The 20,437-nt window shown below is 42.9% G+C and overlaps 2 protein-coding genes and 1 pseudogene across 9 annotated transcripts in view; 1 reads left to right on the top strand and 2 right to left on the bottom strand.

The window, feature by feature from the left end:
• Positions 1–20,437, top strand: part of LOC112806790 (uncharacterized) — a 909,505-nt gene that overhangs the window by 431,764 nt on the left and 457,304 nt on the right. The gene's annotated exons all lie outside the window — the stretch shown is intronic.
• LOC112806785 (KRAB domain-containing protein 5-like) overlaps positions 1–20,437 on the bottom strand; it is a 441,696-nt gene that overhangs the window by 359,547 nt on the left and 61,712 nt on the right. For all 8 annotated transcript variants that reach the window (XM_073889095.1, XM_073889093.1, XM_073889094.1 and 5 more), the window contains exon 2: positions 6,070–6,163. The gene's annotated coding sequence lies outside the window, so the exon portion shown is untranslated. The remainder of the gene's footprint in view (positions 1–6,069; positions 6,164–20,437) is intronic.
• On the bottom strand, positions 13,014–13,495 carry LOC112806562 (microsomal glutathione S-transferase 2 pseudogene; annotated as a pseudogene).

Below are 20,437 nucleotides of genomic sequence, written 5' to 3'. Positions count from 1 at the left end.
TTGTGCTCTGTCAAATAAATAAATAAAATCTTTAAAAAAAAAAAAAAAAGCTCACTACTTTTGTGTGCCTCCCCCTTAAACACTTCCTGCTTGGGCTGTGACTTTGTAGATTGTCTTTGGACATGAATCTACCATGTTCCCCACTGGCCAGCCTCCTGAACAAAGCAAATTTTCCTTTCCAACTGTGAAAATTAGTCATGGGATACCTCACTAAAGGGAGTCAGAGGTTTTTGGCAGGAAGAGCCCTCTTGCCCTACCACTGGAAGTCAGTTTCTGACCCAACAGAAAGAGATGTACTTGATCTTCCATGGACTTGATCTTGCTCCAAAATACTCCTTTATTCCAGTGTAAGGAAGAGATGCCTTTCTTATGTATAAAAAATACTTTCCCTCCTCATGGGCTTTTGTATATAAATGGACTGACTTAACAAGAAGTAATTTAGAACTTCAATGGCCATAACTGAATTCTTTGCTGTTTCCAAAGTTACTTTTAGCAAAGATGAGGTGGAAAAACATGGTTCTGAGATTGACAAAACTGAAGGGGATTCCTATCTTAATTGGTATTCTGAAGGTTCCAAACCCGATCAGGAACATCATACTGCCTCATACCAACATATAATTTTTCAACTGAAAAAGGTAAGAAAACAATTACAAACACAGAAAAGGGCTTCTGAAGCCTACTCTCCCCCTCCCCCACCTTCTCTGTCAGCAGTCGCTAGGAAGCCGCCCTGTGCTCAGGCCCCGCGTCCAAAACCGCCTTCCTCTGTGCTCTCCCTTCTTCATCTCCACTCTCATTCTATCCTTTTGTTGCACCTTCCTTTTCCTCTGAAGTTCCCTCTGCTACCATCTCTCCTGAACCCCTTAAAATCTGCCCCCTTAAAGTTAAGCCTTCTGAGGATCTAAGCGGACACAGTTTATGTTCACCGGAATAAGGGTGAACTTTGAGCAGTAAAGAGTTCCCTAAAGTGACTGAGGATCTCCATAGGTTTGCTGAAGAATTTAACATATTGATTCAAAGTTGCCAAGCTGGTTTTTCAGATTTATATCAATTGGTCCACATGCTTGCAGTGAGGGCCAGGCCAAACATTTGATGAAACTAGCCCAGTGGAAATATCATGAACAGGATCTAAAGAAACAGACGTGTAACTTTTGGCAAGATGCTAGAAAACTTGCTAGAAGACACCAACAATCAATTATATTGGCTATTCTGAATCCAGTAGATCAGAACAAAATTCAGGTCTGTACACAGGAGGCAGATGAGTCCCTTCATAAGGATTAGATTCAACTCCAATTGTCTTTAAAGGTGGATTCTGTCAGGGTGCCTGGGTGGCTCAGGTGGCTGAGTGTCCGATTCTTGATTTCGCTCAGGTCATAATCTCAGGGTTGTGAGATTGAGCCCTGATTCAGTCTCCAGGCTCAGCACAGAGTCCGCTTGAGATTCTCTCTCTCCTCCCTCTGCCCATCCCACTGCTCCTGCTCTAAATAAATAAATAAATAAATATCTTTAAAGGTGGATTCTGTCAAGAACCTGAATGGTCCTGGAAGTAGATAATCCCCTAGAGGCTGCAGAAAAAATCTCATGCCTCATAAAACCTTGATTTTGACTTTATAGGACCCTAAGCACAAAACCTGGAAAGCCCACTGAAATTCAATATATATAATCAGCAGAGTGTTCTTTTTTAGCTCCTAAATATGTGGAGATTTGTCACAGAAGAGATAGAAAACATCTACACGTAGACATAACATTAACTATTTTGTACGTTTATATTGTATAATTCTTATTTTACATTTAAATAAAGTAAAAATCCTCATTCAGTGCCCCAAGTCAGTAACACTTTGACCTTCAGTCATAACAGTTCATCAGTATGAGGTGTATCCTCTTTCTTGTGCAATTACAGAGTGTGTGTGAAGTTCCATTTGTTTTTTGGGTTTTTTTTAAAAGATCTTATTTATTTGAGAGAGAGAGAGAGAAACACAGCGAGAGAGGGAACACAAGCAGGGGGAATGGGAGACGGAGAAGCCGACTTCCCGCTGAGCAGGGAGTCCGATGTAGGGCTTGGTCCTGGGATCAGTACCTGAGCCCAAGGCAGGTGCTTAATGACTGAGCCACCCAGGCGTCCCGTGAAGTTCCATTTGACATTGTGTAACACACATACAAACTGAAATATTTTGCACTTACTTTAACGTTTGCATAAATATTGTCATACCAATATTACTGCCAATAAAATTGCTTTTCTTGGCTCCCTACTCAGTGGGGAGTCCGCTTCTCCATCTCCCACTACTTTGTGCTCTGTCAAATAAATAAATAAATAAAATCTTAAAAATTGCTTTCCTTAATCAATGCCATATGAAGGTGGTGTCATCTACTGCATTTCTGAAAGATACTCCACTGTAATTGTAAATGTAACACTTGTTGAAACACTTCCTTGTTCACACACAAATGTATCTGTCTCCTGCTATCACACACATGAAATGTGGATCTTTGATTTGTACACATGTAACTTAGTGGGTGGTTCTGGGACATGAAATTGTTGCACCATCATGACTGTGTGTTCTTACAGTGAGCGGACAACTGTTGAACTACCCTTGCAAATCGATTAAAACACACACACACACGGGGCACCTGGGTGGCTCAGTTGGTTGGGCAGCTGCCTTCGGCTCGGGTCATGATCCTGGAGTCCTGGGATCGAGTCCCGCATCGGGCTCCTGCTTGGCAGGGAGTCTGCTTCTCCCTCTGACCTTGCCCCCCTCCTGTATTCTCTCTCTCAAATAAATAAACAAAATCTTTAAAACACACACACGCAAACACATAATATCCCACCGTGTTTTCACTGTTAAAAAAATTAAACAGGGGGGCACCTGGGTGGCTCAGTCGGTTAAGCGACTGCCTTCGGCTCAGGTCATGATCCTGGAATCGAGTCCCATATTGGGCTCCCTGCTCAGGGAGAGTCTGCTTCTCCCTCTGACCCTCCCCCCTCTCATACTCTCTCTCTCTCTCTCAATCTCTTAAATAAATAAAATTTTTAAAAAAATATTAAACAGGGAAGCCATAAACTCAGGGGCTTTAATGTCTCGGTAGCCTCTGTAAGCAAACCACAACTTAATTCACAGTCAATGCACTGGAAAGGAAGAAAATGAACTTAAGACCAAACAATTACGTCATCTAGGGGCACCTGGGTGGCTCAGTCGTTAAGCGTCTGCCTTTGGCTCAGGTCGTGATCCCAGGGTCCTGGGATCGAGCACCCTGCTCAGCAGGAAGCCTGTTTCTCCCCCTCCCACTCCCCCTGCTTGTGTTCCTTCTCTGTTTCTCTCTGTGTCAAATAATAAATAAATAAAAATCTTAAAAAAAAACCAATTACGTCAACCAGGCCTTCCAAAAATAAGGCACCTGCTTAGGGTATATGCAATCAAAAACTGCCCTTCCACAACCTCTCTAGAAAAACCTCATTGCTTCCTCCTACAGGTGGAGCAAGACTAACCATTTGAAAACACAAACCTACTGGTCAAATTTACTCTGGAAAATTTGAATGTATATCACTTCACCTTTAAGATCACGGTACCACCTTTCATTTTGACCAGTTTCTCAAGTGGCCTAAACTCTTTACCCACATTGCAAGTGGGCAGAAGACAGGGCAACAGACCGGCCCGCCCTGCTCCGCTCACTTTTGCACATGCGCACAACACACCAATGCGACTCTTGCCCTCACTTCCCCAGACTTCCCCCTTAGTAATGGCTCCCCACAGCGCCTGCGCATATAGTGGCCCAACAGGAGCTGCGCATGCGCACACAGGATTTGTGGCGCACACAGCTTCTCTCTGGGCCCACACCTGCCGTCGTGTGCTCCTCCCTTTACCAGCCGAGGTCTCCAGAGCACCACACCTGAATCTCATCTCAAACAAGCCCACACATCTGAGTTCACAGTTCAGGCAAGCTGGGACCAGAGTCTGTGTTCAGCCCCGTCCTCCCCTGACCACCGTTCTCTCACCCAGAGTTTACCTGCCCTCCCCGTTTCTGCCTTTGCTCTTGCCAAAACCTCACACATGTGCACACTGAAAACAGAGGCGAACCCCTCAAGGCCCTGAGCATGTCATCTGCCACAGTGCAGAGGATGCCAGAAACAGACGGAGAGGAGGGACTGGACACCCACGGTGGCCCTGTGCAATATGAATGCACATGGCGCCGGTCAAGCCCACCTCCAGCGCACCCACTGAAGCCCCCGGATCCCTGTTTCTTATTTCGGACCTAGCATTGTGTGCACAGAGCTCAGGTGCCCAGAAATTACATCGGGATTGGTCCCTCTGCCTAAATGGGGAGTACGGAGACTTACAGGGAATTGTCCGTTCAGATTCTGTGGAAAATAACCTCAGACCACGAAATTGCCCTCCACGGCTCCACTGTCAGTCCCTGTGCCTCCCTTCTCAGAACAGCTCAGAGAACAGAGTTCCTGGCAGGCCCACCTGGGTGGCCCAAACTAGCATTCACACTTGCCTAAGGCTCAGCCGCAGATAAAGCAAGTAAGAGATTTAAAATCGGGGGAGGCAGTTTCACCTTTCAGCTTAAAACACTGCTTCCAAGATAACGCACAGCATCCCACCTTCCATTCCAGGGATGTTCACTGATAGTCCACACATTAAAATTAATCAAATACATAAATGCAAATGATGGACCCCTCAAGTTTCTCTCAGAGCCTCTAATCCACCCTTCCTATCTCCCAGGCTGCTCTCTATATTTGTGCTCTCATGACATTATTTTTAAGGTTAATGATGATGAAAAAGAAAAGAACCTCTACAATCCCAGGGAGGCGCACCCAGCATCCAAATTCTTTTGGAAAAGATGATCATATAGGACCCAACTTCCAGGGCTTTAGAACGATTAACATGCATAATGTATGTAAGATTCCCAGCACAGTATCCTGGACACAGTGCATCCTCATATACCTGGAGCACGTAGTAGATGCTCAATAAACATTCCTTTCATGGATGAGCACATACTATTTATCCAAAACAACTGTGCTCAGACAACACAGCCTTATCTAGTCCCTTCCTAACTTGTATGGGATGAGCAGAGAATGTCATCTTCCCAGAAGCTGTTAGTAGTCATCACTGAGAAAGGCAGTATTTGTGTTGAGAAAGGATAGTTTGGTATAAGGGACTCAGATGTGCTCTTCTGCTCTAACATAATGCTACTGGAAATGAAGTCTGGGGACAGCACCCTCAATGAGTGTTAAAAATACACACTAATGGGCTTCATCCACACCTAGGGAGTCATGATACCAGGGTATGGGGCCCCTGATTCTATTTTTAATGGGAACTTCAAATGGTTTGCATATTCATAAAATTTTGACAATGTTTGAAAAATAGTTCTCAGCTATGGCTTCATGTTGGGATCTCCTGTGTAGTTTTTAGAACTACCATGTCCAGTGTCCCAACCACAAAGATTCTGTCACTTAGTCCTTGATAGGGCCTAGCATCAGTTAGGTCTTCATGAAGGGGCCCAACATATTCCACTGTGAGGCCAATGTAAACACTGAAGCTCCCAGGTACATTTCTGAGGACAGAGCACAGAGTCTGGTCAATGGGGAAACCTCCATGGGGAAGGCTACTCTGCATAAGATTTGATAGGGGAGGGTCAGTCTACCCCCGCATTCATGATGTTGTATGAGAATTTGTGTGTGTCTCCAGGAGACAAGTGCACCCAATAATGGGAAAGGAGTAAATCACATTGGGGCCTCAACTTAGAAACTCCCTGTGTGTGCAGATTTTCCCATATCCCCGAAAGCAATGGAATAGTAATCGGGTCACATAGACCCTTAGTGGCCATGGGGAGGCTTTTGGATTTCACTGTGAATGCCATGGAAGACACTAGAACAGAAGGTAAGTCCTTAGAGGATGTAGGAGCACGTGGAAAGTGAGACAGGAGATGTCCCTCTGTGACCACCAGAGAATTAAACGTAGGCTTCCAGAATCATTCCATTCAAGCAGAGCATCCCAAACCACATTTTATGGTCAAGTTTTCTCCTCTGACCTTTGGCCCCCACCTGTGTCATCTGCTTCATTCATTCCCACCTACCTGGGTGTGTGGCTACTGTCTCCTTTCTCTTCATGTGCCGGGTTCTTTACTTTTCCAAAGAAGTTGACCAGATCCAGACTACAGACAGCAAGACCTATTGACAAGAAAAAGAAGCATGACTCTTGCCGGAGAATCTACAATTTCAAATCCAGCACTATGCTCGGTAGAGAACAGAGCACATTACAGAAGCATATAGAAAATTATTTCCCCAAACACCATTTCCTGATGGCCTTTTTAGAATACTTAGGAAGGATTTTCAACGTTCAGCTCCTTAACTCCACTTCCAAGTACTGCTGAATCAGAAATAAGGAATAGATATTTGATTTTAAGATGTGGGCACCAGTATTTTATGCCAGTTAGTTTGTAGAATTATCACTAATCTAGAGTGAAGTTTACAGATAACCTCAGGGAATGGTAAGGCTGAAATCAAGACAAAACATCATGAATACTTCCTTCCTTACACCAACAAATGTTATTTCAAGGAAATAATCAGGCATTTGTCATTTGTGCTGAATCACACTACAGAATTTTAAGAAACTTGAATATACAGTAATTACACAGTACTTGTTTCATTCTGCTGAAAATAAAAAAAAGGCAATAAAGGAGAGCCTATCTGTGACACTACGCAGAATTAAATGGAAACTCATGAAACCAAAGACCATTTAGTACCTTTATTTGCAAAGGCCAAGATCTCCTGTAAAGAAAGGCGAGAGCCCACATTTTCCGGGGGAATCTAGCAGAAAGACCCCGAACCAAGTGAACAAAGTTAACATCAGTTAACAAGACAAACTGGTATCAGTGGCCTGATGCACCTAGGACTCTACTATTGTGATTAAGTTTAGAAAACAAACAAATCATATTATGATTCCAATCATGAAAATATAGCAGTTTTATGAAATTTCAAGCCAGAGATAGCTCCCATATCCCGGAATCTTTCATGTATTTCCAATAGTAAGTCCTTCGTTGAAGCAATCTAGACAGCAAGGCTTTCTTTTTCAGAACACTGACTTATTCTGGGCCTGATAGCCACCTGGATTGTTTTTTCATGGTCGTTCAGTTTATATAGACTCAGACTACACGCAGACAGAATCTAAATATTACATATTTCCTCCTTCATTGCGATTCCAAAACCCGACAAATCCCCAGTGAGGATCGTGGATATCAACACATCCCCATGTTGATCTGTCACAGAGGGAATATTTTCAATACTTGCAGGTCATGAATTCATGGTAGGAATTCTTCATGCTGCATAGAAAGCCCAGTTGGAGAGAATAGAGAGACGGCCCCAGGATGTAAGAGGGGAATATCCTAAAGGGCTGACTTTGACCATCATTAAAAGGATAAATAGCAGTCCAAAACAAATTTGCTAGGAAGGACAAACAGAGGTAGAGAAGTAAATGTGCAAATTCTAAACACATGGCATTTCGTTAAGAAATGGGGACACTGCCCTGAGCTAAGTCAAGACAAAACTTACCTGAGAAGCAGGCATTTCTTCCTCTCTCTTTTGCTCTTGATTGTTTTCTCGGGTGAGAGTGTGTAGAGAAATCACACCTGTAAGCCTTTAAAGGCCTCAACACGGCCTGATTACCTGCTATCATCAGCTCAGAGACAGAAGGATCTTGAACTGCACAAAAGGCCAACCTCTCCTTTGTCACAGGAAAGATTCAGGAAAAAAGAGCTCCTATGTGGATATTTGCACGTGAGTTTCTCCTTCCCCGGTTTCAGATGTCCTCCCCTCCCACAGACAGCCACAAATCCTGCCACAGGGAACGTGGACTGCACTGACCTGCCCCTTCCAATTCCAGACCAAACAGTCTGTTACCTTCTCTTCAAATGAAAGCTGAAGTCAGCTTTCACAAATACACCTCCGAATCCTTGGGCTTCACCCTGGTCTACCTGAGAAGCACCTGAAGCACATAGTTAAAACAGCAGTGATGTTCTTACCCTGACCAATAGACAGACTCTGGCAGAGGGCCCAGGTGATGGTGGTTCTTAAAACTTGCCATGGGATCTTTTATTTTTAAGATCATATTTATTTATTTGACAGGGAGACAGGAAACACAAGCAGGGGGAGTGGAAGAGGGAGAAGCAGGCTTCCCACCGAGCAGGGAGCCCGATGCGGGGCTTGATCCCAGGACCCTGGGATCATGACCTGAGCTGAAGGCAGACGCTTAACAACTGAGCCACGCAGGCACCCCTCGCCATGGGATCTTTACTGTAAACCCAGGCTGATAAGCAATGATGTGCTTTCAAGTTTTAATGTGCATAGAAATCATTTGGTGTTCCAGGTTCCATAGAAGGAATGGTGATTCTGCAGGTTTGGAATGGGGTTTAAGAATTGGCATCTTTCCCAAGTACTTGTTAGTGCTGAGGCTGCTTCTGGAAACCCTCGTTTAGTGGCTACACTAGAGAATGCAGGCACAGCACACCTGAGCCCCACACACCCACCCCCACCATCTTACATCAACACAAACATTTCCTGATGAGTTCCCAGTAAAGAGTTTATCATTTACTTTTCACTGTTGTGAGTTTATTGTTGGTCCCAGGAAAGACCATCATCACCACCCTGAAGGACCATAGTAGCACTTTAAAGTATACAGAAAGAAAGCTACTGAATGCACTAATGTCTAAGCAAGTCTCTATTTGGAAAACAATGTAAGACATTGATTACTGCAATGTTGATTGAGCACTAATTTTCTGTTCACAAGGAAGTTATGGTGCACCATGTTGGCAACTTCACACATGATATGATTTCATCCCCATAATACCCTGCAAGCTGGGCACTAGATGTCCTATAATAACCATGAAGATGTAATACTGGGCCCCACCTATCTGCTTTGCCTCCTGTTTCCCTATCAATTAAAAAGAAAAAATGTTTGTGGCTCTCTGCTGCTCCTCAGCCAGCAGACAGCCATGTCTTCCGGTAGTGCAAGCTGCATCCCCAAGACACGATGGTGAAGGTTGGGGTAAACAGATTTGGTCAATTGAGCACCTGGTCACCAGGGCTCTTTTAAATCTGGCAAAATGGATATTGTCGCCATCAATAACCCATTTACTGATCTCAACTACATGGTCTACATATTCAGTATGACTCCACCTATGGCAAATTTCACAGCATAGTCAAGACTAAGAATAGGGAACTTGTAATCAATGGAAACCCCATCTCCATCTTCCAGGAGTGAGATCCCACCAACATCAAATGGGGTGATGCTGGTGCTGAGTATGTTGTTGAGTCCACCGGGACCTTCACTGCTTTGGAGATGACTGGGGTTTACTTGAATGGTGGGCCCAAGTGGGTCATCTCTGTCCCTTCAGCTGATGCCCCCATGTTTGTGATAAGCATGAACCATAAGAAATATAACAACTCCCTCAAGATTGTCAGCAATGCCTCCTGTACCACCAACTGCTTGGCCCATCTGGCCAAGGTCATTCATGACCATGGCATCATGGAGGGACTCATGACCACAGGTCATGCCATCACTGCTACCCAGATGATCATGGACAGCCTCTCTGAGAATTTGTGGCATGATGGCTGAGGGGGTTGCCCAGTACATTATCCCTGATTCTACCAGCACTGCAAGGACATCCCTGAGATGAATGGGAAGCTCACTGGCATGGCCTTCTGTGTCCCTACCCCCAGTGTGTCATTTGTGGATCTGACCTGCCACCAGAAGAAAGCTGCCAAATATGATGACATCAAATAAATAAATATGATCTTTATGTGCTTCAGGTGCTTCTCACCACCTCACAAGGAGGTGGTGAAGCAGCCATTGGATGGCACTCTCAAGGGCATCCTCAGCTACACTGAGGGCCAGGTTGTCTCCTGTGACGTTCACAGGGACACCCACTCTTCTACCTTTGATTCTGGGGCTGGCATTGCTCTCAATGACCAGTTTGTCAAGCTCATTTCCTGGTATGACAACGAATTTGGCTACAGCAACTGTAGCCAAACCTTATGGTCCACATGGCCTTCAAGGACTAAGAGCCCTCTGGACCACCAGTCTGAGCAAGTTCAAGAGGAAGAGAGAGGCCCTCAGCTGCTGGGGACTCCTTGCCCCAAGTCATCCCCCAACACACTGAGAATCTCCTGACCTCCAATTACCATCTCAGACCCCCTGAAGAAGGGGAGGGACTGAGGGAGCCCTACCTTATCATGTACCAGAATAAAGTATACTGTACCCAGCAAAAAAAAAAAAAAGGAAAAAAAAGTTTTTATATAATAGGGCCAAAATATGGATGAATGGAAAAATACAGAAAGGTAGATTAGTAGTTCAGAGAGTTTTCATTCTTGTGTTCACATTAGAGGATAGAAAATGTTTGACTTTATAAGTAAATGCCAGTTTTCCTGTACTTTATCCACACTTATCAGGAATGTATGATCATTTTAATTCCTCCACATTGGTGTTAACAAATTTTTTTTTCTCAAATTTAGTCATTCTAGCAAATAGAAAGTGTCATCTCCCTGTAGTTTTCCTGCATTCTAGGAGGAGTGGTTAAAGAAAATATAACATATATGCATTATATAATTTGATATAAAATACATATAGAATATATTTTGTATCATAAATAATACATAAGATATATGGATGCAACATTCAGCCTTAAAAAAAAGAAGAAAGACATCCTTCCATTTCAAAGTAGGGGCGCCTGGAGGATCTTATTGTAAGTGGAATAAGCTGCACAAAATGGCAAATACTGCTTTATCTCAATTGTATCTGGAATCTAATAAAGTTGAACTCCTAAAAGCAGAGTAAAACTGCAATTTCAGAACATGCCTGAGGGCGAAGTGGGAGATGTTGGTCAAATAGTACAAAATTTCATTTATGTAAGATGAATAAATTCTGGGGATCTAAAGTACAGCATGGTGACTACAGATAAATCTGTGTCTATTATTATACTTGATATTTTCTGAGAGTATCTCTTCAATGTTCTCAACAAAAATTAATTAGAAAGTCAGAAATAAAAAATCATAACACGGGCGCCTGGGTGGCTCAGTTGGTTAAGCGTCTGCCTTCGGCTCAGGTCATGATCCTGGAGTCCCAGGATCGAGTCCCGCATCGGGCTCCCTGCTCAGCAGGGAGTCTGCTTCTCCCTCTGACCCTCTTTCCTCTCATGTACTCTCTCTCTCATTCTCTCTCTCTCAAATAAATAAATAAAATCTTTAAAAAAAATCGTAACACTATGAGGCGATGGGCATGTTAATTAGCTAGATTGTTTTAATCATGTCATAATGTATACATAGATTTATGTTTTGTTACTTGAGCAACTACTGAATCTGCAGGAATGGAAAACAGGATTCTGGGTGAAAGGCCGGTGAAGCACATGATTTAATGATAAAAACAGAAATGAAGGCAAAAATATTTAGTCATTTGCTCCCATTTATCGGATTCTGGGTTTTGGGAATTGTGAGCACCAGCACTGGAGAGATGAAAGAACAGCCATTCAGAATCTGATCTCCAATCTGTCCTGGGAAGGGAGGAGCTCCAGAGCCAGGCCAGACCTGCACACAGCCTCAGAAGGGGGTGGATCTGGTTTGGGCTTGGGAGGGAGCTGGCTGTAGGCTCTGATCTCCCTGCTTCTGGGGTATGTCTGAGCCTGTCATTCCTAAGCCTTCCCAAAGAAATTCAACACCCAGACTTCATATTGTTTTAATCTATTTAGTCTCATTCCTATTTCAGAAAATAAAATAAAAAGCAACTTAACATAAACACTTAGCATTTTCAGGGGCAATTATATTAGAAAGCTTTTATTCTTACAAGAATGCAAAATAAATGTTACTGCTACTAAAAATTCTTTGGTCCATGGATGATCCATCAAAGGCGACACCAGAACTCACACCACAACACAGACAGGGAACTGGCTCAACTGAAGTAAAGTCCCCTTTATACCATCGCTTCCTCACATTGACTCCACAATCCTGAATTCAACAATGTACCCATTTGCTCTAAAAATCTCTGGACATTATGGATCATGACTCTTCATTTGTTTTTTTAATGACCGACTGCCATGGAAATAGTTTCTATTTGCATCTCTACACCTGCTCAGTGTTCTTTAACCACAGGAGGGACTCCCACCTGGGCCATGAAGGCAATTTCTTCTATGGAGGGAGGAGAGGACCCTGGATGACTCACTCTTTCTCTGAGTGGGAAACATATTCAAATTCTACACAGTCTACACAGGACATCCCTATGTATTACAAAGAGTCCCTGATACTGGAGAGTGTGTCCCCAGGGAGACTGAATTGATGCCCCCATAGGGATCCAGGGAGCAGAAACCTTAGGCTGAGTCTGTGCCATCAGACAGGGCACAGACCTGTCCTGGTGGAGCAGCATCCTCTGATGCAGGTGTGATGTACCCTGTCCGTGAGCAGGGCTCTCTGGAGTAAGAAGCCTCTACTTCAGTTAACATGGGTTACAAGGAGCTGTAGGTGTGGTCATGATTCTAGCTTTGTTGTGGGTCTTAACCTTGCACTGTTAAAGGATCTTCTCCCTTCCTGAGGTTGTACTAAGGCAGGACCTAGTGTGAAAGGTTTTAAGCCTATGCTTGTTAAAACTTACGGATTTGGCACTGATGATCAGGAGCGCCAGTTTGTTGAAGGACCATCAAACACGTTAACCATCTTTGTGGAACTGTCTTCAAAACCCCATGCCCAGGTATATGCTAGGACAATATCTTATATTGAAAGATACACATTCAGTGGGGCACCTGGGTGGCTCAGTCGTTAAATGTCTGTCTTTGGCTCAGGTCCTGATCCCGGGGTCCTCAGATCGAGCCCCGCAACGGGCTCCCTGCTCGGTGGGGAGCCTGCTTCTCCCTCTCCTACTCTCCCTGCTGTGTTCCCTCTCTCGCTGCCTCTATCAAATAAATTAATAAAATCTTAAAAAAGAAAATACACATTCAAATGTATTTTTTTTCTTTTTAAGAATAGATCCATTGACCCCACATGACCTTCAGGGCAGAAATAGCTTCTGCAAGCATTTGGGCAAAGGGAAGGGGGGAACGTTAGAAGTGTCTCAGTTTCTTGGCGACATTGAGGTCCAGGTATTCGTCCAGAAAGCTGTTTGCAAGGCCAGACTCCCCAGACTCAGCCGGAAACCGGTGATCCTTTTTTTAGCTGCTCCTGAATATCGCCAGAAATACTGGTGATGGGCATATATGTAGACCAGACCCAGACAAATAGCAAAAACTTGATTGAAATACCATCCAGCCATCCACAATGTAATCAGAAATATGGGGTAAAACTCCACAGTTTTGTTATGCATGAAATATTCTTTCAAACTCTGGTGACCCAGAGACTGCCGGGAGTGTGACTTTGTATTTTAATCTTCCCTTTCCCACATGCAAAGCAAAATAACTTTGTTGACAGGCCAACAGGACTGAGACAGCAGCCAGCAAGACTGAATGCCCAGCCATCTTTCACATGAAAGGTTCTGGTTCAGGGAGCTATTTGTCGAAATCCCCACATTCAAATGTATTTTGAGTATCTCTGTTTTATTTCAGGAGCAATGATTGAACTGTAACCTTTAACTCCTGGGACCATTAATACAACATATCCTATGGATAATTATATAATTACAAAAGGATTCATTGTACAGCTGTAATTTATTATTACTAAAACAGATTTTTTTTTAAAGATTTTATTTATTTATTTGACAGAGAGAGAAACAGCGAGAGAGGGAACACAAGCAAGGGGAGTGGGAGAGGGAGAAGCAGGCTTCCTGCGGAGCAGGGAGCCGGATGTGGGGCTCGATCCCAGGACATGACCTGAGCAGAAGGCAAACACTTAACTACTGAGCCACCCGGGTACCCCTGAAACAGATTTTCTATTTTATTCACAATTTTACCTACAATGTGACTGGCTCGTAATTGTATATAACACCCTGGGAGACATGAATATATAAATGACTGACACAGACAAAAACAGACTACATTTTCTCATGAGATGAGGAAGTTTTGGAATTCCTCCAGGATACAGAGAAGGATCTGGATATACAGTGGTCATCACCCAAGAGAATAAAGGGGCTGGCAGTTGGGAAATATACATCAATCAAGGCCAAGTTGTTCACTTGCTACCAGATGGTCTACTGAAAAAGAGAAAAAGTACAATGATGGCAGAGAGGGTATAAAAAGTTACAAAGGTGCTTTGCAGGACAAAGATGCGTGGGGTGGTAGGTGTTAGCTGAGGGGAGGAGCTGGGTATGATATTGTTCCTGTGAAGGTGTTAGCCCCTACGCTTGTGTTTGCACAGAATAACAGCCATAATGAGTTCTACACACAAAACATTGGAGGTACATCTGAATGCTGCATAAAGTGTATGTGTTTATCACAAAATATAGCAGAACAGGTGCCAATATCTACAGCATTTGTGATGTATTTATTGATCTTCTTGTGACACACACAGTAATTGTGATATTTACCAGCTCCTATAGGTTCCAGCAGAGGATACTGGAAGGCATAATGGAACGTGAGACTGTTTGTTCCTTAACGCTTTGCCCACCTGGAGTTCTGGGACCGACGGTGATGGCCTGGAAGACAAGGAGCCAGAGTTGCCAATAGACACAACTCTGGACACTACGTGGAACTAAAAATACATCTGCATCCCAAATCAGGGAGAAAACGTTTCAAACCAAAAGCTGCCAAGGTGTCTAGGATTAACACCAAAAGAAAGGAACAATACTTGGCTACATTCAGATGACCGAGAAAAACCTCTCAAACTTGTCCTGGCTCCAGTGCAGTAAAGGGAAATAATGATGACATAAGAGGTAGAACTCCTGCAGGTTTCCAGGGAAAATCTGGACCAGGAAGATCATTCCCACTGTCAGATTCTCAGCTGTCATTTTCAGGGTTCAAATATTTACATTCAAAAACAGAGAAAGCAGCATGGAAACAGGAGTTGTGGGCTAGGTTTTCCATGAAAAATGAAATCTACAAAATTCAAAGTCTAAAGTCATTCTATAGTCTTTACAATGTATGGTCCAGTTATTAATGCTTTATTCTCATGATTTTAATGTTCATGATTTTATGAATTTGGACTAATATTATTCCTTTCTTACCAATGTCACATAATAGAACACATATATATTTGGAACAAAGCTCTGAAAGCTCTTGCAAATTACTAAATGATAACAGCAGTAGGAGCATTTTTTGTTTTACGGAAGGGACTCTGGGCGGGCTCCTGGTTGGGGAATGGCCATGAGAAATACCAAGTCATAATCAGAGTCTTGGAAAACTCAGCTTCATCTCCCCACCCCCCTTAATCCAGAGAAGGAAGAAGCGCTGCAAATGGAATTATTACTGGTTATGCGTACATGAAAGCAGCTCCAAAAAACCCCAATAGTATGGAGTTGGGAGTGATTACAGGCTGGTGAACACATTCACACAGGGAAGGTGACACTGCCTAACTCCATGGGGACAAAATCTAATCATGGGAGCTTCTCAAACCTCACACTATGTATCTCTTCATCTGGCTGTTCATCTCTACCCTTTATCATAGCACTTATTTATTTATGTATTTATTTATTTAATTTATTTACTTATTTTAAAGATTTTATTTATTTATTCATGAGACACAGAGAGACGGCGGGGTTGGGGGCAGGCTCCTTGGATGCGGGACGCGATCCCAGGACCCTGGGATCATGACCTGAGCTGAAGGCAGACACTTAACCGACTCAGCCACCCAGGTGCCCACCTTTACTTATTTTCCAAGATTTATTTATTTGAGAGAGAAAGAGCACATGGTGGGGAGGGACAGAGAGGAGAAACTCAAGCAGACTCTGTGCTGAATGCAGAGCCCCACACGGGGATCAATCTCAGGACCCTGAGATCATGATCTGAGGTGAAACCAAGAGTCGGAGGCTTAAAGGACTGCGCCACCCAGCTGTCCCTATAATAGCCTTTAATTAGCTGGTAAACGTGTTTCCCTGAGGTTTACAAGCCCCTCTAGCAAACTAACTGAACCCAAGGAAGACATTACTGGAATCTCTAAACTATACCCAGTCATTCACAAATACAGGTAATAGCCTGAGCTTGTGAATAGTGCCCGGAAGTATTATGTAAGGCGGGAGGGCAGTCCTGTGAAACTGAACCCTTAACTGTGGGACCTGAAGATATCTCTGGGTAAATGTTCAAATTAAGTTAGATTGTAAGACATCCAGATGGTATTGGAGACTTGCTATTTGTTCTGGGGAAAGCACCTCCACTCTATTTGTGACCAGAAGTGTCACAAGTGCTCTGTGTAGTAAGAGGGACACAGAGCAGAGAAACACATTAGGGAAGAACTGGGTTTTTCTCTTCATAGAAAAGAATAGGTTTTCTTTATAACTGATGAAAACAGTTTAATTAAAAAAAAAGGATTAATGACCATATAATATTGGTAGAGTCAACATTTGAACCTGGGTACCTATAGCAACAAGAGGCATTCAAATACCCTTCCAGAAGACCTGTTCCTGGATTGTCTCCTCTGTCTGATAATCAATCCTTCATCCAAAAATCTTCACACAGAACAGCCTCCATGGTCTAAGACTTAAGAGTGTAAGATCCAGCCCTGGACACATACATATACCCTGAATGGGTATTTAACTGAGCACTGAAGACCAGGTACACAGGTCCAGCTTCCAGGGTTTAAACACAGAAGTCCAGCCTACACATGAGTCCACTTTCACATTTGGAGAACCAAGACCATAGTCTACCTAAAACAATTCATGTCTATCTGTATATCTGACTGCATTCTTCATGGGCTAACTTCATTGAAGAGGACAACCATAAGGATGCCCCCAGGGTGTCATGCTCAAAGCAGGTTCCCAAAACCGGCCTCACTGGCATAACCTGAGAACTTTAAGAACAGAAGATTGGGGGCGCTACAGCCCAGCCCAGAAATAATGAAATGGTAACATGGGAAGAAGCCTAGAAATCTGAGATTTTACAAGTGGTCCAGGTCGTTCTGATGCAAAATAAATCTGACAGCCTGTATAGTAACTAAGTCAAAGATCATTCCTGAATTATGCAGATAGTTACTCTTAGATATTCTCAATGTGATGATGTTACTTATGTGACACATACACACAACCTAGACATTTACCGTATTCATAAACAAATAGTACCATAACATAGTCTGTCTTGGCTACCTCATCTTCCACATGTCACTTCCTTCAATGCCCTCCTCCAGCTTCCTGGGATCACCCATAAATACACTTCTCATCACATTCTTTCATCAAAATAATCCAACTTAGAATGAATTGCAATTTATTCAAATATTTCATCAAATAAGATATGAAATACATACAGCCAAAAATAGATGTTATAATTTATACTGGAGTTGAATATAGAATTCTACGAATCTGCATTTGATGATTTCTACTATGAGAACATAAACGAATGCAGACTAAAAAGCTCCTCATGCTCACCTCTGAAGAATTAGCACTCCCATTTCCATATATGATAAAATTATTGTGAATCTCAGTAGGCACAGTCTAAATTTCAGGGCCTTTTCATAACATCTGATTCTAGTGCAAGGCATGTCCTTTGTATCAGATGCCTTGAAACCATTCAGGTAACACTGGCCATTCCCAACAAGCTTACACGTCCACCTGTGTTACAGATATGTGGTTAGAGTAGCCTCGACAGCGTTCTCGTCAGTGAGATAAAGAGAGAAGCACCTGAAAGAGACTGGCCTGCTCTGAGAGAAAAAGGAGTAGTTCTAAAAAAAATTCCCTGAGTCCTTAACACCACCTCCTTGATGCATGGAACATGGTTTGATGCCTGAAGGTGAGGCAAGCATCTTTGGCCATGAGAGCAAGTATTAGCACGATGTCTGCTGCTAGACAATACCAGAGAGAAGAAATGGAACTAGAGTATACCATCGCGTGTATGAGCCATTTTATCAGACATGAGCATCTACCTACTCATTATATACATCAAACACAGTATCCATCTTCTTTTCTGTAAGGACACATCTGCCTTTTCATGGTATGGCTGAACACAAAATAACAGCTACCCAAAAAAGCATCATTATACTTCACTTGTACCAATGTTAAATGTGAGCACAACCTACTACCCAACTTCATGGTATCAGTTTCCCCGATTGACAGAAATCCTCTTTCATGCTCCCCACAGGATGGGTAAAAATGCAGCATGAGCTGAGAGTGAACATAGGAACATCTATCTTTAAAAAAGTACATGGACTGTTTGACGCCGAAATGCTCTCTCTCTCTGACTGGTGAACTGTCCCCCAACTAATCAGTGCCTTGCACAGACCTCAAAGAATAACAGTCGACATGGGGCTCAAGCAGAACCGAGTTTCCTACCATCTACAGTGGACCAGACTGACGTTGGGCTTATATACCTAAGATTCTAGTGCTTTGAAAAACGACAGCACACACCTTCCTGATACTTCCAGTGTCCACAAGGCTTCTACATTTCCAACAACTACTCTGCCATGTGACATTTGAAGGGTATGGCCACAACATTTGCATCTTCCACCAACCCCTCTCCTTCCACTCCCATGGTTTTTGGCCTGAAAAGTACAGGAATCTCTACCATCCAACAGCATCTGTCCTCAGTACTATGTAAGAATTTATGAAATCATGAAGACAGGATCTGACTTCTCAGAAGGTATGGGGAAGAAAATGCTACTAAGAAAATCATGAGGAGGGACAACTGGGTGGCTCAGTTGTTTAGGCGTCTGACTTCAGCTCAGGTCACCATCTCAAGAGTCCTGTGATCAAGCCTGGTATGGAGCTTTGCCCTTGGCAGGGAGTCTGCTTCTCCCTTTCCCTCTCCCTCTGCCCTTCCTCCAGTTTGTGCTCTCCCTCCTTCTCTCTCTCAAATAAGTAAAATCTTAAAAAAAAAAAAAAAAAAAAGGAAAATACACTTACAGTAGTGTACTATAAGAAATATGTACATGTAAGTGGACACGCACAGTTCAATCCCGTGGTGTTCAAGGTTCAACAATACATTATAGTCTCTTTACCTACAACTTTGTTTAATGTGGAGTAAGTTAAAATTAGTGCAAGGATAACATGTCATTCACCACACATTAGTATTAACACGCACACACAAAACATTGTTTCATTAAATAAATAATAAGTTCAAACATGGTCTAACAAGCTCCTGCAAAATCACTGTATGATCCTAGGTCAAAATACAGATTACCAGCTTTGAACGAGCAGTCTTGTTCATCTTCTATGATCAGAGAGTTGTGGCCCCGTGGTTTTACTAATAACATTCCAAATATGTGATCAAACTGTTTATGTTCTCAGTAAGGTTTCTGGTCAACAGTAGTCTACTAATAGTTAAATGTTGGTACACATACAAACACAAGCATTTTCCTTAGTTCTTTTACACCTAAATTATATCTTAAGCTCTGTGTATTTACAATTTGCATTCCATGCATACCAAAGCCATGGGAATCTTTTTTTGCTCAGGACATGCAAAAAAAAAAAACTCATGAACAAAGAATAAATAGTATAGAATAAAATTTTATAAATAGTGATTTAGAATTCTGCAGGTATGGCTTATAAGTATATTTCTAGTGACTTTGTTACACTAGCTTTTTTTTTTTTTTTAAGATTTTATTTATTTGACAGAGAGAAACACAGCAAGAGAGGGAAGACAAGCAAGGGAAGTGGGAGAGGGAGAAGCAGGCTTCCCACGGAGCAGGGAGCCCAATGTGGGGCTTGATCCCAGGACCATGGGATCATGACCTGAGCTGAAGGCAGACGCTCAACGACTGAGCCACCCAGGCACCCGTTACACTAGCATTTGTAGAGTCCCTGGGCATTTTGTGGTGAGTCAAGTTTCAATAAAAGGACACCAAGGAAAATGAAATAGCCAAGTTCATTACTCATAGATCCTAGAGGATGTACACGATATGCCTTGACAAGTACATGATGGAGTCAAGGAGTGCAGGCAGAGAAAGAGGCAGGAACTGGGGCAGATACATTTATTAGGGTCCATGGTTGGCACGCCTTGCACTTCATGGGCAAGTCTAGAATGCACAATTCAAACCAAAATATGCAGAGTATGATAACCTCTGTAGGGGTCCTCTCTACAGAATGCACAAGGGAACTATACTGGGAATGGAGATTGTTGTTTACAAGGACTCGTGGGGTTGTCATATCAGGAACTTACACTAGCTTGTAACTTTGAGGGCTGTTACCGAATACATTTGCTACCAGGAGGAGCAAGTATCAGTTCAAACCTCCTGCAAACAGTCTAGTTATATCAAATGGAGTCCAAGGCAGCAATACCAAGAAGTGAGATAGCTACATTATACTTTTTATTTAATGATTCACTTTATTATTTATTTGACAGAGAGCACAAGCAAGAGGGGCAAAGGGAGAGGGAGAGAGAATCTCAAGCAGACTCGACA

The sequence above is a fragment of the Callorhinus ursinus genome, unplaced genomic scaffold (genome assembly GCF_003265705.2).
Source record: "Callorhinus ursinus isolate GAN/ISIS: 27379988/994484 unplaced genomic scaffold, GSC_fseal_2.0 scaffold101, whole genome shotgun sequence".
Classification (NCBI taxonomy): Eukaryota; Metazoa; Chordata; class Mammalia; order Carnivora; family Otariidae; genus Callorhinus; species Callorhinus ursinus.
This window is presented reverse-complemented; position numbering and strand designations above follow the sequence as displayed.